This window comes from Prionailurus viverrinus, chromosome C1, assembly GCF_022837055.1.
Source record: "Prionailurus viverrinus isolate Anna chromosome C1, UM_Priviv_1.0, whole genome shotgun sequence".
Lineage (NCBI taxonomy): Eukaryota > Metazoa > Chordata > Mammalia > Carnivora > Felidae > Prionailurus > Prionailurus viverrinus.
Genome location: NC_062568.1, coordinates 16,406,187 through 16,419,792, shown reverse-complemented (window position 1 = coordinate 16,419,792; position 13,606 = coordinate 16,406,187). Strand labels below are relative to the sequence as shown.

At 40.0% G+C, this 13,606-nt stretch overlaps 1 long non-coding RNA gene across 2 annotated transcripts in view; it reads right to left on the bottom strand.

Moving 5' to 3' along the window:
* The window catches only part of LOC125173293 (uncharacterized), a 44,809-nt gene that overhangs the window by 26,725 nt on the left and 4,478 nt on the right, over window positions 1–13,606 (bottom strand). For both annotated transcript variants that reach the window (XR_007154985.1, XR_007154984.1), the window contains exon 2: window positions 8,422–8,584. This is a non-coding gene — a long non-coding RNA (uncharacterized LOC125173293). The remainder of the gene's footprint in view (window positions 1–8,421; window positions 8,585–13,606) is intronic.

The following is a 13,606-nucleotide window of genomic DNA, read 5'->3' as shown; positions in this document are numbered from 1 at the left end:
TTCCAAATTGAATATATGCATTTTTAAAGTTCCTTTCTCCATTTACTCTGATCAGAGGGCTGTCTTAGTGTTCAAAGACATACAAAAGATGCTTTAGTTTTCTAATTCAGCACTGGAATTAATGGAACCACCCAAAAGTTCAGGCTTACAGATATTTCTGCCAGACTGAAAAATATGCACTAAACCTGCTCAATGCTACCTCCTCCTAGAATTGAGCTTGATTTGGAGGCTCCTCACATCCCTGTTGCAGGAGAAACCCAGACCCTGCTACAGACAGACACCCCTGGGTTCCAGGCAGTGGAAAGGGGAGACATTTGCATCTGTTGCCTGCTTCCTATCATATGGAAAATGCTCAAGTTCACTTTCTGGGAATAATAGGGTAGGCCAGAGATTCACTTTGATTTTACTTCGCTTTGTTTTCAGGGCTCCATTACTAACCCATTCATCTCCTCTCACTCCAGCTCTGCTCCCTCCCTTTTCCCACCCATTTCCATGTTGGCCTTGCTGATGCTGGCCCATCTGCAGGTCTCAGGTAGTCTCCCCAGCCCCTCAGAGGAGGCTGTGCTCCCCTCTTACTCTGGTAGGAGCCCATAATTCTTTGCAGAATTTTGCCTGGTCCTAATTGCTTAATATTTTTTCCCTGCAATTTCCTATTTAATATTTGTGGGAGATAGCATTCTGAGATAGCTCTCAAGATTCTCACACCCTGATATACAAGCCTGGTATAATCGCCTCCCCTTGAGTGTGGGCAGGAGCTGTAAATAGAAGGGAACATCACCCTAATGATTATGCATCATCATATGGCAAAGGTGAGGGAATTTTCTAGATGTAATTAAGGTCCCTAATCAGCTGAATTTCATTTAATTAAAGAGCTATTATCCTAGGCAGGCTGGACTGAAAGATGAGCCCTTTAGAAGAGCACTGAGGTGTTCCCTAAACGCTCTCCTGCTGGCCTTAAAAAATGCAAGCTACGAGTTTCACAGCTGCAAGGAACTGATTCCTGCCAACAACCACGGAGCTTGGAGAAGAACTCAAAGCCTCTGGTGAGATAGCAGTTCTGGCCAATACCTTGATTGCAGCCTTGTGAGACCTTGAGCAGAGGACCCTGCCCAGACTTCTGATCTACAGAAGTGCAAGATAATAAATGAGTGCTGGTTTAGCCAGTTTGTGGTAATTTGTTGTACAACAACAGAAAATTACTACAACATCCCAGAGTCAGTGTCTCTTATTCACTGTGTGCCCAGTGCCTACCATAGCATCTGACACCAGAAAGCTTGTTAACTATTCACCGAAAGACAGACTGGCCCGAATGAATGGACCAGTTCAGTAGATCATGAGCTGCCAAGAGCACATCAGACTTTAAAGGGAAATTTCACAAGGATAAAATATAAATCAGGTGTTCAAGTGAGCTGGAATATCACCTTGGAAGTGGTGCCTCTACCTGATGAAAGTGGCCAAGTGGAAACAGAGATGAGGGCCTTTAATAAATCTCCCTCGTATTTGTGTCTGTTCTTAGGTCAGTCTGATGAATTTTAAATTCTTCTCCAAAACCTCCCTGCACTGACTGAACCTTTTGAAAAGTATCTTGCTACTCCCCAACCCCACCTCCCCTGCCACCACCCCCATCACCCCCAAGAGACCACCTGCTCTGTCACTTTGGACTCAGCTACAGGTCTGGACTGTGGATCCTGGGCAAGTTACCCAAGCAAAGCCCAGCAAAGCTCCAGAACAGCCTCATGACTCGATGAGCAGTGTTTCTCCCTGAATCAGCCCAAGCCTGGCCACATCTGAAGGAAGGCAGGGCCACGAGCTCAGCCACACCCTGGCTGCGTGTGGACACACGGATCTTGCACCATCTCAGATGAGACGACACGTCTGCTGATTCACTTGCACCTGGGGTTTCCTGGCTGGACATCTGGAAACGGCCTCCTTTACTAGCTCAAGTTTTATTTATCTAAAGCAATATTTTAAAAATCATTTTAGATTTCTTCAAAGTGTCTGGACTTGGTGTGGAATGTGGTTTATTTTTGTCCACATTGCAACAGACTCTATGTCTTAACTTGCTGAAATTTTGGGTTGGCCATCGGTATGCAGGCTGACACCAGCTTTTACTGAGTCGCAATGCATAGCTATTGAGGAAAAGGGAGAAATGAAAGGGCCATTGCATACTCATATGCCAGGTAAAGCTCGTGCTCAGGTAACCTGAATATACCTCTCTGGGACTACACAGATCCAGATGCCTGAAGGGTTGGTTACAGAGAGATCAGAGCACGCACTCAAGTGGAGAGCTTGAAATAGTATTTAAGATCCTAAGAGAATGAAATTTATCTGCTGTGCTTAGCAGCTTACAAAAAGTTTCATGTGCAAAAAAGAATTATTTTAAAAAAGAAAAAAAAAGGTTCCATGTGCATTAGGTGATATATCCTCACAACTCACAATGAGGTAAAGGGCACACATAATCTTAGCACCTTTTTTTCCCGCATGAGACAAGAGAAGAGGTCAAGAGACTCCCAGAATGCTGGGGAAAGAGAACTGGATTGCAGCTTGGGATGTGTTGAAAAATAATAGCCCTATAAGCTGCTAATTATTCACCTGGAAAGCATGGTTACTGATTCCCTCCCAACAAAGTTATGGTGATGATAAGAATGTGAGTGTAGACTGACTCAGAATAAAATGTGCAGTTAATGTTCTTAAATCTAAGGTTCAGGGATATTTAGGAATTTGTCAAGGGCACTTAGCTGGTAAGGGAAGGAGCTGAGACCTGAATCAGTCTTTGCTTCCCAAATCTTTGCTGACCCCTAGACATTGACTCATTAAATGCTTTGAAAAAAAATAAAATAATAAGATCCACCCTGGCATGTATGTTCCCAGTGGACTGTAAGACATTTTTCGTTGCTGTTTCTTTGTTACCAGCTGCAGTCTCTTTAGTTCCTTTCCTATTCAGCTGATCTCAAATCCCTTTCCTCAGAAATCTCTTTTCAGATGTTCAGGAGACAGGGTAAAATGAAAAAAAAAAAAGTTCAAAAAGCACATTTTGTAAGAATGATACCATTCTAATGAAAGAAAAATGAAATATCTGTATAGAAAAAAAAAGTACAGGATAAATATCAATACACTAATAGTGGTTGCCTTTGGTGGGATCAGAAGCAACTTTTATTCTAATGTTTGCCTTTCTAGAGTTTACAAGCTTTCTATAATAAATACGCACTGCCTTCCTAAGAGGAGAAATTTTTCCCATTCTCTTTAAATATCTCTAAAATCTCCCTGGAACAAACTCAGATCTTTTGTATCTGGGTTGTAAATTATGAACCGCTATGTCCTTGACGTCTACAATCTCTGCGTCTCCTCCCTCCTACTCCCATAAAATCTGCTTTAGCTTCACTTTTCTACAATAATCCACAGGCTCCTGGAGCCTACAGCTTTCTAAAGAGCTCAAATCATGGAAACAGCTGTCAGCTCGTCCACTAAAAGTGTCAAATCCTTCCCATGATTAAAGTAATAATTCAGACAACCCATCTCAGAATACAAGAAGCCCCAACTTGCAAGCCTAATTCTTAATTAAGCCCCTCAATATTTGCCAGATTGCTTATACTAGTATCTGCTTACAAATTGTACATCATGATCTTTTTTACCTCTTAGACTGCAAACTCCCTGAAGGTGGGAACTGATTCTTTCCATCTTCCATAAATTTTGAGAAGACCACATGATTCTCTCTGAGCACCTCAGTCTGTTTATGGACTGTGAGTAAATTATGCCTTGGCAAATTAGCAGATTGAAGTGTTGAATTTACACACGCACAGACTTGTAAATTTAACCACTATTAACTTTTAATAAAAGTTCTAATTTTTTTTTTTCCTTTTCGAAATTCAGGGTAGTATTTCTGACTGAGGACTTCTTTAAGCCAAATTTAACATTTATAGCTCCAACTGGTTTTTGGAAGTCAGGCAACCAGGCAGTCAAGAAAGAAGAGTGTCCCAGATTTTCTTTTTCTGTGTCATGTTTATTCCCCACAAACACAGTTGAAAGATGTTCTCTCCAAGATTTTAAGAGATCATCTATCCTGTGTACAGCAACTCCACACTTGGAAAAGAGTCTGCCGTAGAGGAAAAGGAAGATTTAGTATGAAATTGTCTGGTTAACCCACTGTTGTCACTTTAGCTGCTTCTGATGATGCCTCCTCTATGAAACTACGCACGAGGAAGGATAAAGCTGTTAAGACAGAGAAGAAAACAGCTGATGCCTTAAATGTTTGCAAATTTTACAGAGTCAGCAATGACCTCTTACTAAAGTTAGCACTGAGTCATGCTTCTTGAGAAGCCCCTGGCCAGAGCTCCTGCCATAGAAAAGCAGTAGGCAATCCACCCACCTGCACTGAAGATGTATTCCAGATTGTGGTAGAAGCCTGTGTGAGTTACTGCTTAAGTAGGAGGAAAGGTGGCTTCCCAGAGACCAAGTGGAGTAGGCACTCATGTAGGAGGCATATTTTAAGGAAACAAAGACCCATCTTGCCACAGATCTGCAACTTTCGCTATGAGAATCAATCCTTTGGATTACAAAACTTTGGCCCCAAATGGCCTTTTAAAATAGAGGCCTGGAAACACACCAAGGCATAAGTGTCCTTTGAAATCTTAGCACCAAGCATCGTACTCCATATTGGTCTTCAGTCACCCTTGAGGACTTTGAGAGAACTCACAGAACAAATAATGTCTGGTGGAAGTTAGAAGAATAGAATGTCGCCTGAGATGAAGATGTCAGGCTCAAGAGACAACATCAAACAAAAGGAGATCTTGGGGCGCGTGGGTGGCTTAGTTGATTAAGCGTCTGACTTCCACTCAGGTCATGATCTCACAGTTTGTGAGTTAGAGCCCCGCGTCAGGCCCTGTGCTGACAGCTCAGAGCCTGGAGCCTGCTTTGGATTCTATGTCTCCTCCTCTCTCTACCCCTCCCCTGCTCATGCTCTGTCTCTCTCTGTCTCGCAATAATAAATAAACGTTAAAAAAAAAAAATAAAAAAAGAAGAGGAGATCTTGTCAGTGGAGACAGCAAGAAAGCCTGGAAAATATGATACCAAATCAGAAAATACAAAGACAAGCCCTACCCATCAGTTTTGTTTGGCCCAGAGAGATGCCAACTCTAAGGAAACTATGGGAAAAGGAAAGTGCAGTTGGAGATACTGGAAGGGATTTTAACTTTGGAAAAAGTAAACTATCTTAAATTATCTTGCTCTAGACCTATTTAATCCATTATGGTGTGTGTGTGTGTGTGTGTGTGTGTGCGCGCGCGTGCGTTGATGATGATAATGATGCCTGGAAGCAACCCCTCTCTCTCCTCACCATGGAGTCCATATTATCACCATTTTGCACTGGATAAGATCCTCTGCCCACATATTTTCATTCTTAAAATCCTTTTAAGTATTTAAATTCTATAGTAAATTTTGTATTAAAACATCTATAGATAGAAATCTGGTCTGGCTATCTAGCTCTAGGTCCACTAAGGACTACTTAAATTCAACTTCTTATAATATTCTGGATGTTTCACATCATATCAGATCATTGTGTACCTTACAAAGTCAGAAAGAATTTGGGTTTTCTTGCCTTTGTATTTCAGAAAAAAAAATTGTTTTTATACAGATTTCTTTTTAAAAAATAGGTTATTAAAACAAACACGTTGGAAAGCTGCATGAAAACCGTGGATGTGGCAGCTCTGTTTTGCTCACTTTTACTCAAGTGTCTGCCTCTTGTGGGCACTAAGATTTGCCATCATCAATTAGCTGTATAAACCATGATGACAACCCTTTTAGAACAGTTTTTTTTTTCTTTTTCTCACCAGCACATTGCTTCAGAACCTCACAAAATGACTCATTTAAATGAGGCTGGGTCCTCTGGCCCAAAGGGAACAGCTAAGTGAGTGACAAATATTTCACACTCAGGAGAGAACAGGAAATTAGCTTTATGTTTATTATTGGAAGGAGATACTGAAGACTTGTGACCCAGTACTAGGAAATACTTGAGTCCCAGAAAATGTCACTCTGCTGTTTGCCTAAATGTTGCTATTAAATTTGGACGAGTCTCAGTTTATAAGTGGGGGTTGGAGGGTATTACTATAAAGCACACAAAATTAGCGAATGGCAGTCATTTCAATTTTGATATTTTTTAAAAAAAAATAGAAATCACAAATTACTGGATGACAGAAATAAGGCCTCACTTTCATTTTGACTTATAATTTTGTATTGGTCTGTCTGGTCAAATAGAGTATAATTAACAAGATTCTCTGTCAAATGACACTGAAGTACACCATCTGAAACCAAGCTGACAATGAAGCCTTTTAATTTGACACATCTTACGAACTGTGTATGGATTTCATGGAAATATATTTTGCAAAGAAAGATGGTATGCTTTCAACAAGATCTACAATTCATGGAATTAATGGTATTCTGCCTTTTCTTGCCTTCCAGAAAACTTCTATGATTAATACCATCTCAATTACAATATCTCCACCTGCCCTAACAACAACAACAACAATTTAACTTTCTAAATATAGTGTTTCGATAACTCCAGACTTAACCAAGTGATCTAGACAAGGTATACAATAAAATATCATACAGTTCCTTTTTTAACGATTTTGTTGAGAAGATTGTTCTTAACTTGCCAATTTCTACTGTGGATTAGGTTTAGTGTTTCCATCAAAGTACAGTCCATTTCCTTTTTCTACCTGTTCAGCATTTGCTCATGAAACACTTCACTGCACAGTAATAATGACTGTTTTCTATTGACTAAATGTGACATTTGCAGCATGTCAAACAGCCAACTCTTAATTATTTTGGCTATCAGGGAAAGAGAAAGCATGGACATATTGAATCTGCTCATCATCCCGATTTAGACTTTTGCTTAGATTTTTAACATTCTTTCCCACCAAACCTGATAACAACAGGAAAATGAACTTTTTTTTCCTACCTTTCGTCTCTTCATTTCTTTAAAGATTCACAGTAGACAAACGGTAAAATGGCAAAAGCATGTTATCTTTTAGATTAGACAAGCAAACAACCACAGACATCATCATGTTTGCTTTATCTCATTAGCATAATTCTATTAAATAATAACTAAAGGTTACCACTGCTTCAGATGGATGCCTGTGAGCGAAATAATTTTCTCCAATCCCAACATGAATTCTCTCCAATATTCTCCTTCAGTTGTAAAGAGGAAAGCAGAGTTTGGTCTTTCAGTTTATAGACAAATGTAGTCAGGGAAGCTACCCCTCGTGTCTCTGTAAATTGGTTTACACACTATTCCCTAGGTCAAGAGCCAAGGACAGTCCCTTCTGCCTATTTGCAATTTAGAATAAAAGCACAATATGTTTAGCAACATGAAATTAGTAGTTTTAGTTTTCTATCTTCTAATTCCATAAATGCTGAATTCTTTAAGACTTCCGTTTATGTGTCCACCTATCCATGAAAAACTACGACAAGAGTAGTCCTTCAGATTCTAAGTAAATAAATATCTCTTATATATTCTCCTTTCCCTCTGTCTTTTCCTCCTAAGCATTACCCTTACTCTCTTCCGTCTTTCCAAAATAACAACCCACAAAGTGATCCCTTTATAATTAAACCTCCAAACATTCTTCAAAGCTGACCCTTCCTTCATCTCACTCTCCCAGGATTCTGTTAACTAAGGAAGGCAACCTGATAACCTATTGTTTTCTAGGGTAACACTGGTTTAATAAGTTACTTCTCATCGATGATATCTTTACATTCCAGCAAGAATTTTCATTACCTTAAATCAACATTTTCTACATTGTGTTTCTGAAGATAAAAAAAGGCGTCCTGAAGTGTAAGGCTGATAATGGAGATACATGGGGGTCAGGAGGAGTCCTGGCAGAGATGATGGAAATGCTAAACCAGCCATTTTCCTTTCACACAACTAAGGTGCAAAAGGGTCACTCAGGGAAGTGGGTACATGGTTGGATATGATTGGAGACATTTGCTATTTCCACACTTACAGAGTTTCTTCCTCATCCTAACCTTCTATTTTCTGTCTGCCTAAAGTCCCTTCTACCATCTCCCAGTTCACAATCCTTTCCTAATTCAATTCTTGAAGTTTCCAGAAGAAAACGAGAATGTTGGGGAACAAGATGTCTCGGATTTTTGAGTAGTGGGAGAGCAGAAGAACACCAACTGTTCCAAATGATTTAAAAGACATGGTAATTTCCACAAAAATAGCTGTGCATTTAAGCAGTTAGAACAGAGGAAAACACAATAGTTAGTTGAAGGAGGTGAAAAGGAAGAAGGGCATTTCAGGGTTTTTTTAAAGGCTGATATTCTAGGACTCTCCTTTAATATCACAGCTCCTGAGGGCAGTCTGAACTACCAGCATTGGCAAGAAACATTCATCCCCCAAGACTTAAAAGATAATGAGACAAAACCTACTGTGAATGTGTGAATTCGTGATGGCGATATTCCTCACTCTGCACATTGTCTATTTGCCAGAGATTCAAGATTTGCTGGCACCACAGGGAACTGTCCTTCTAATAAATCTCAACCGTCTGGGGAGATGCGGTCCCGTGTTCGTAGGCAATCGTATTCACTGTCCCTGAAAAGAAACAGAAGGGCGTTTACCTCTATAACAAAGACCCACGTTCACCGCAAGTGACATTGTTTTAGAAATTAAAGGTGAAATTGAGAAATCCTACATTGTACAGGAAATCACTGTCAATGTCAGTGACCAGTTGCAGAGAAACACATTTAAAGAGAGTGTTTCTAACAGACTGTTCTCCTCTCTGACAGCATTCCTGTCAGAGATGTAATGCTGATAGCAGGCAGGTTATTTTTACATTATACTTTAAAATTGCATCTGGTAACTTAATCTCTGGGAATATGTAAATCCCTCTCTGGTAAGCGACTTTCCAAGTGGAAACCTTAAAAGGGTATGGAAAACAATGTCAATTAAGGAAATTCTCTTGTTTTCACACCCCAAAAGCGTGTTCCCCCAGTCGTTTTCCCCTGACACAATTGCAGATGTGCAAGGGTGTAACTGAAGGCCTTTTGTTTTTTGTTTTTTTTTTTTTAATTTTTTTTTTCAACGTTTATTTATTTTTGGGACAGAGAGAGACAGAGCATGAACGGGGGAGGGGCAGAGAGAGAGGGAGACACAGAATCGGAAACAGTCTCCAGGCTCTGAGCCATCAGCCCAGAGCCCGACGCGGGGCTCGAACTCACTGACCGCGAGATCGTGACCTGGCTGAAGTTGGATGCTTAACCGACTGCGCCACTCAGGCGCCCCAACTGAAGGCCTTTTGATGGTGATGAAGAACTTGAGGAGATATGTGACAGGTCAGGAAAACTATCTTTGCCATTGTCACACTCCAGTGGATGTAAATGCTTCCAATACTTGTTTGGGGGCCATGTGAGAACTTGATCAGATATTTGATCAATGTCTGGGGCACACCCCCAGTGATACAGCTCAGGAAATCCACTGTCTCTGGGCTCTCTCTGTGCTTGGCGTACACAGCATCCTCTTAGGAGAAAACCCAGCTATTTTTCACATATGGTATGATCCCAGGGAGACCTAGCTTTGGAAGAGAAGCCTGGAAATAAGAGTTGACTCCCAAGATTTCCCAGAGCACTCCTTTTATTCAGTGCTAATGAAACCTGGTCTCGATACAGTTTCTTCCTGGAAGACAAGTTATGCTCTAAGCTTTTTTAGCACTGCCTATACAAAAAGGAAAAGTTGAAGGAAAGGAAAAGGCACGGAATATGATGTCTTTTTCTGTGGATTTTTCTCTAAGCAGTGACAGGTCACACCACCAGTTGCTAACATAAGCGGGGGACGTTTCAGATTAATGCTTTAACAGGGCAGCAAAATCTAACAGAGGATTTGTCAGAAGATGCAAGAGGGCCTGAAACAAATTACTTATTACTCCAGAACCCTGTACAAGTCACCCACAATAGAATAATAGACTTAGGCTCTGAAGACAGAAGTGAAAAATGAGGAAACTTTTTTTTTCCCCACCAGCTGGTTAATATAAAGCATAAATGATATACTTTTCTTCTCTGGGGTAGAAATGTACACAAAGTAAATTGGAGGGCATAAATAGATGCAGTATTGGGAATCCCCAGGCCTGGCTAAGGCTTTCTTGGTTCATCTGCCTGCTCTTCCTTCCTTCTGAGGGCCAGGAAGTGGGGTGAGAGCAGGGTGCATTTACACGGGCGAGAAAGGAAAGCTGTCCACGCCATGCATAGACATGGAGTGCTGTGCACAGCTGTAGTACCTGGGAAGAGAGCTGAATAAACAGGCAGGAATGGGAACATGGTGAGTCCTTACAAACCATGAGTCTGAAGGAATGAACTTCAGCTTCGTTCTCTTCTCTTAGCCAGGAGTTAAAAAAGAGAGAGAGAGAGAGAGAGAGAGAGAGAGAGACTGTAAGAAAGAAGAAAAATGAAATTGTTTGGCACAAAAAGGAGACTATGAATTCAGGTTCCCCACCTGACAGTCTGAATCTGGTTCCAGGTTGGCCTACCTAAACCAGCACCTCACCACCAAGCCCTGGCTGTTGTTACCAAAACATGGAAGTCCCACTGCCCTGCCATGTGTCTTGAGTTTCTACCTCTGATGTCCCTCCTCAGTTCTGACCATCTACCCTTCCTAAGAACTTTGGAGACCAGAAGCTTACTTGTCTTCTTAGTAGGGCTAGCTCTTTCTCCAGGTCTGGACATTCCATTCTTGTATCAATCAATGCTTTGGTTGTGGTCTGGAACATGTAAAGAGCATCTACCAGAATAACCACCTCATGTGCCTGGCTTCCCATGACCATGTTTCCTAAGGTTGGTGAGATAGTCTATTACTTATCCATTTTGGGTTTAGAAAAAAAGATTCTCTGATCCATCCCACTTCATTCATGGGGCCCATCAAAAAAAAAAAAGGAATTAATCATCTTCTCTAACTTTCTTGTCCAAATGCTTATGGAAGAGGAGTCTTTGCCCTCTCCTACTGCAAGAGGATCTTCTTATTCCTGACACCTGGGATGGTAACCTTGCTTTAGAGATTCTCTGCTTCAAGGCGTCCTAAATCCCTCTCTTTAATCTTTTTACTTTCAGACGTTTTATGCTTGCATATCACAACAAACCATGATGGGAAAACCAAATGGGAATGCTTTCCAGAGCAAAATGAATGGAGCTATTAAAATAAGATAAATGAGGCTACATTGAACTGCAGAATTTGGCTTTAGAGACTCTGTTATCTCCACCTTAACACTACCTATCAACACTGAAGCTCAAATCCTCGCCTTAATTATTATATAAACATGGCTACACCCAAGCACCTTGGGTCAAAGGCTATTCTGCCTGTCAGCAATGCAGAGGGATGACAAATCACTCTAAATTCATTCTAATGTTCTACAGAGATGGGGGTTGATTAATGATTGCATTTTCAATGTTCCTGCAAACTAGTTTTTGAAAATAGTAAAGCTTTTTTTCTCTAGAAAATAGTCAGTTTTAAAAGTGCTGAACGCAAAAGGGGAATTTTTGAAGACTCACCTTCCCCAGGACTCACATCGTCTGAACAAATAATCAGTCCACAACTACCATTTGCTCAGGCATTGTTTCTGAAAGTTTGGTAGCAAGGGAGGTATTCTCCAGTGAATAAAGTAATTTTCTATTACCCAGTCTTTTGAGTTAGTAGTGCTGATGAACTGCTCACAGGATGACTTGTCTAGGCTCACCTAGGAATTCCTACAATCACAGTATGGTGTAATGGACTCTGACCTCAACTACAGGTTCAACCTCTACCACTAATATAACATGGTGGCCAAGTCACTTTAGGGATTTGGCTTATTTATCAATAAGATGCAGAAAAAATTCTCCTCACTTTCTTACTCTATAAAAACAATGTGGAGTTGATAATGCATGTTTTCCAATAACTGCGTGAAATAACCTATAAACAAACATGTTATTTTGCCCTTATGTCTGTATCATTTGACACCTCAAAAGACCTGACAGCCACTCTTAGGATCATCCTCACTGATTTTTCAGCTCCCTCCGTGCCCATTCTTGGTTGTTTGAGAGTTGCCTGTCTGACCACTCTCTATTCTGTCATTGATATTAACTCTGTTTCCCTCCTCCACCTGCAAAATTTTACCAACTCCTCAGTGTTTTCTCAACTACTCGAAAGAGCTTAAGGAATTTGCCACCTAGACCAGTGCTTCTCAAACTTTAGCACACAGAAGAATGACTGGGAGATCTTCAAAATGATTCTGGGCCTAACCCCCAGAGTTTCTAATTCAACAGGTTTGAGTAGAGGGCCTAAGAATTTACATTTCTAACAAGTTCCTAGTGGTGCTGGACATTGCTAGTGACTTTGAGTACCAAAGTACTTTGAGTAGCAGAGTCCTTTGAGTAGTAGTAAATTTCAGTGTTCATGAAATTATTGAGGAATTGGAGAGTAATATGGAGATTGAGAGGAGCTGAGAGAAGTGGGGGCGGGGAGTGGATAATTACAAGTTCGTGTTAAATACTTATAACCAAGAGCTGAGCAACAGTAAGAAAGAAGAAGAGATAGTCATACTTGGGGGATCATGGTGATAATAGAATAAACAGTTGATGTTTTCCTGTGCATTTCCCAGTGTGGAAATACAGATTAGCATATAGGTTTGAGTATATAATTTAGGTACTACATAGAAGTCCTGACAACTTTTCTGTCATTTTACATGACTAGTGATCCTAAAATGTGCAAGAATATCACAATGAAATGATTTTTTTCCAGATACTCGCTTCCTAAAAAAGAAGCAGACCAGAAAACTAAAGTCAGAAAACCTTTCAAGACACAGTAAAATCCATGAGTCAGAAATAGAAGCCTTAAACACATTTTTGAACAAAGATTTTATAAGCAACTATTATTAACCATCCCTCGTAAAGTAAAAGTGAGCATGAATAGGATATATGGAAAAACAGAAGCTTATGGCAGAAAAATAGAAACTTTAAAAAAAAGAAGCAAATGAAAATTTTAGAATGGAAAGAACATGGCATTTGAACTAAACAATTCACTGGACAGTCTCAGTAGAATGATGGAGATGATGAAGGAGTCAGTGAACTTACAGATAAATCAATATAAATTATTCAGTTTATCCAAATTATCCAAGAACAAACAGAAGAAAAAACTTTAAAAAATAAATATAACCTCAGAAATCATTAGGAAAATATGTAACATTTGTGTCACTGGAGCCCTAATTAAAAAAGAGAATGCTATTGAATCTGAAAATATATTGAATAAATAATAACTAAAATTTCCCAAATATGGTAAAAGGCATACATTTACAGATTTAAGAAGGCCCTCAAATCCCAAACAGGATAAATTCATAGACAGAAACATCAAATTCAAACTTTGAAAACCAAAGATAAAGAAAAAAATGTGAAATCAGGCAGGGGGGCAAAAAATGATACATTACTTATGGGGAAAACTATTTTAAAGATGGCTTATTTCTCATATCTAGACATTTAGGAGGCCGGAAGAGAGTGCAACATCTTTACAGTGTTGAAAGGAAAGAACAGTCAACGCTGGAAACATCCTCAGGAATGAGGGCAAAATAAAGATCTTAGATGAAAGAAACCTAAGAATTCA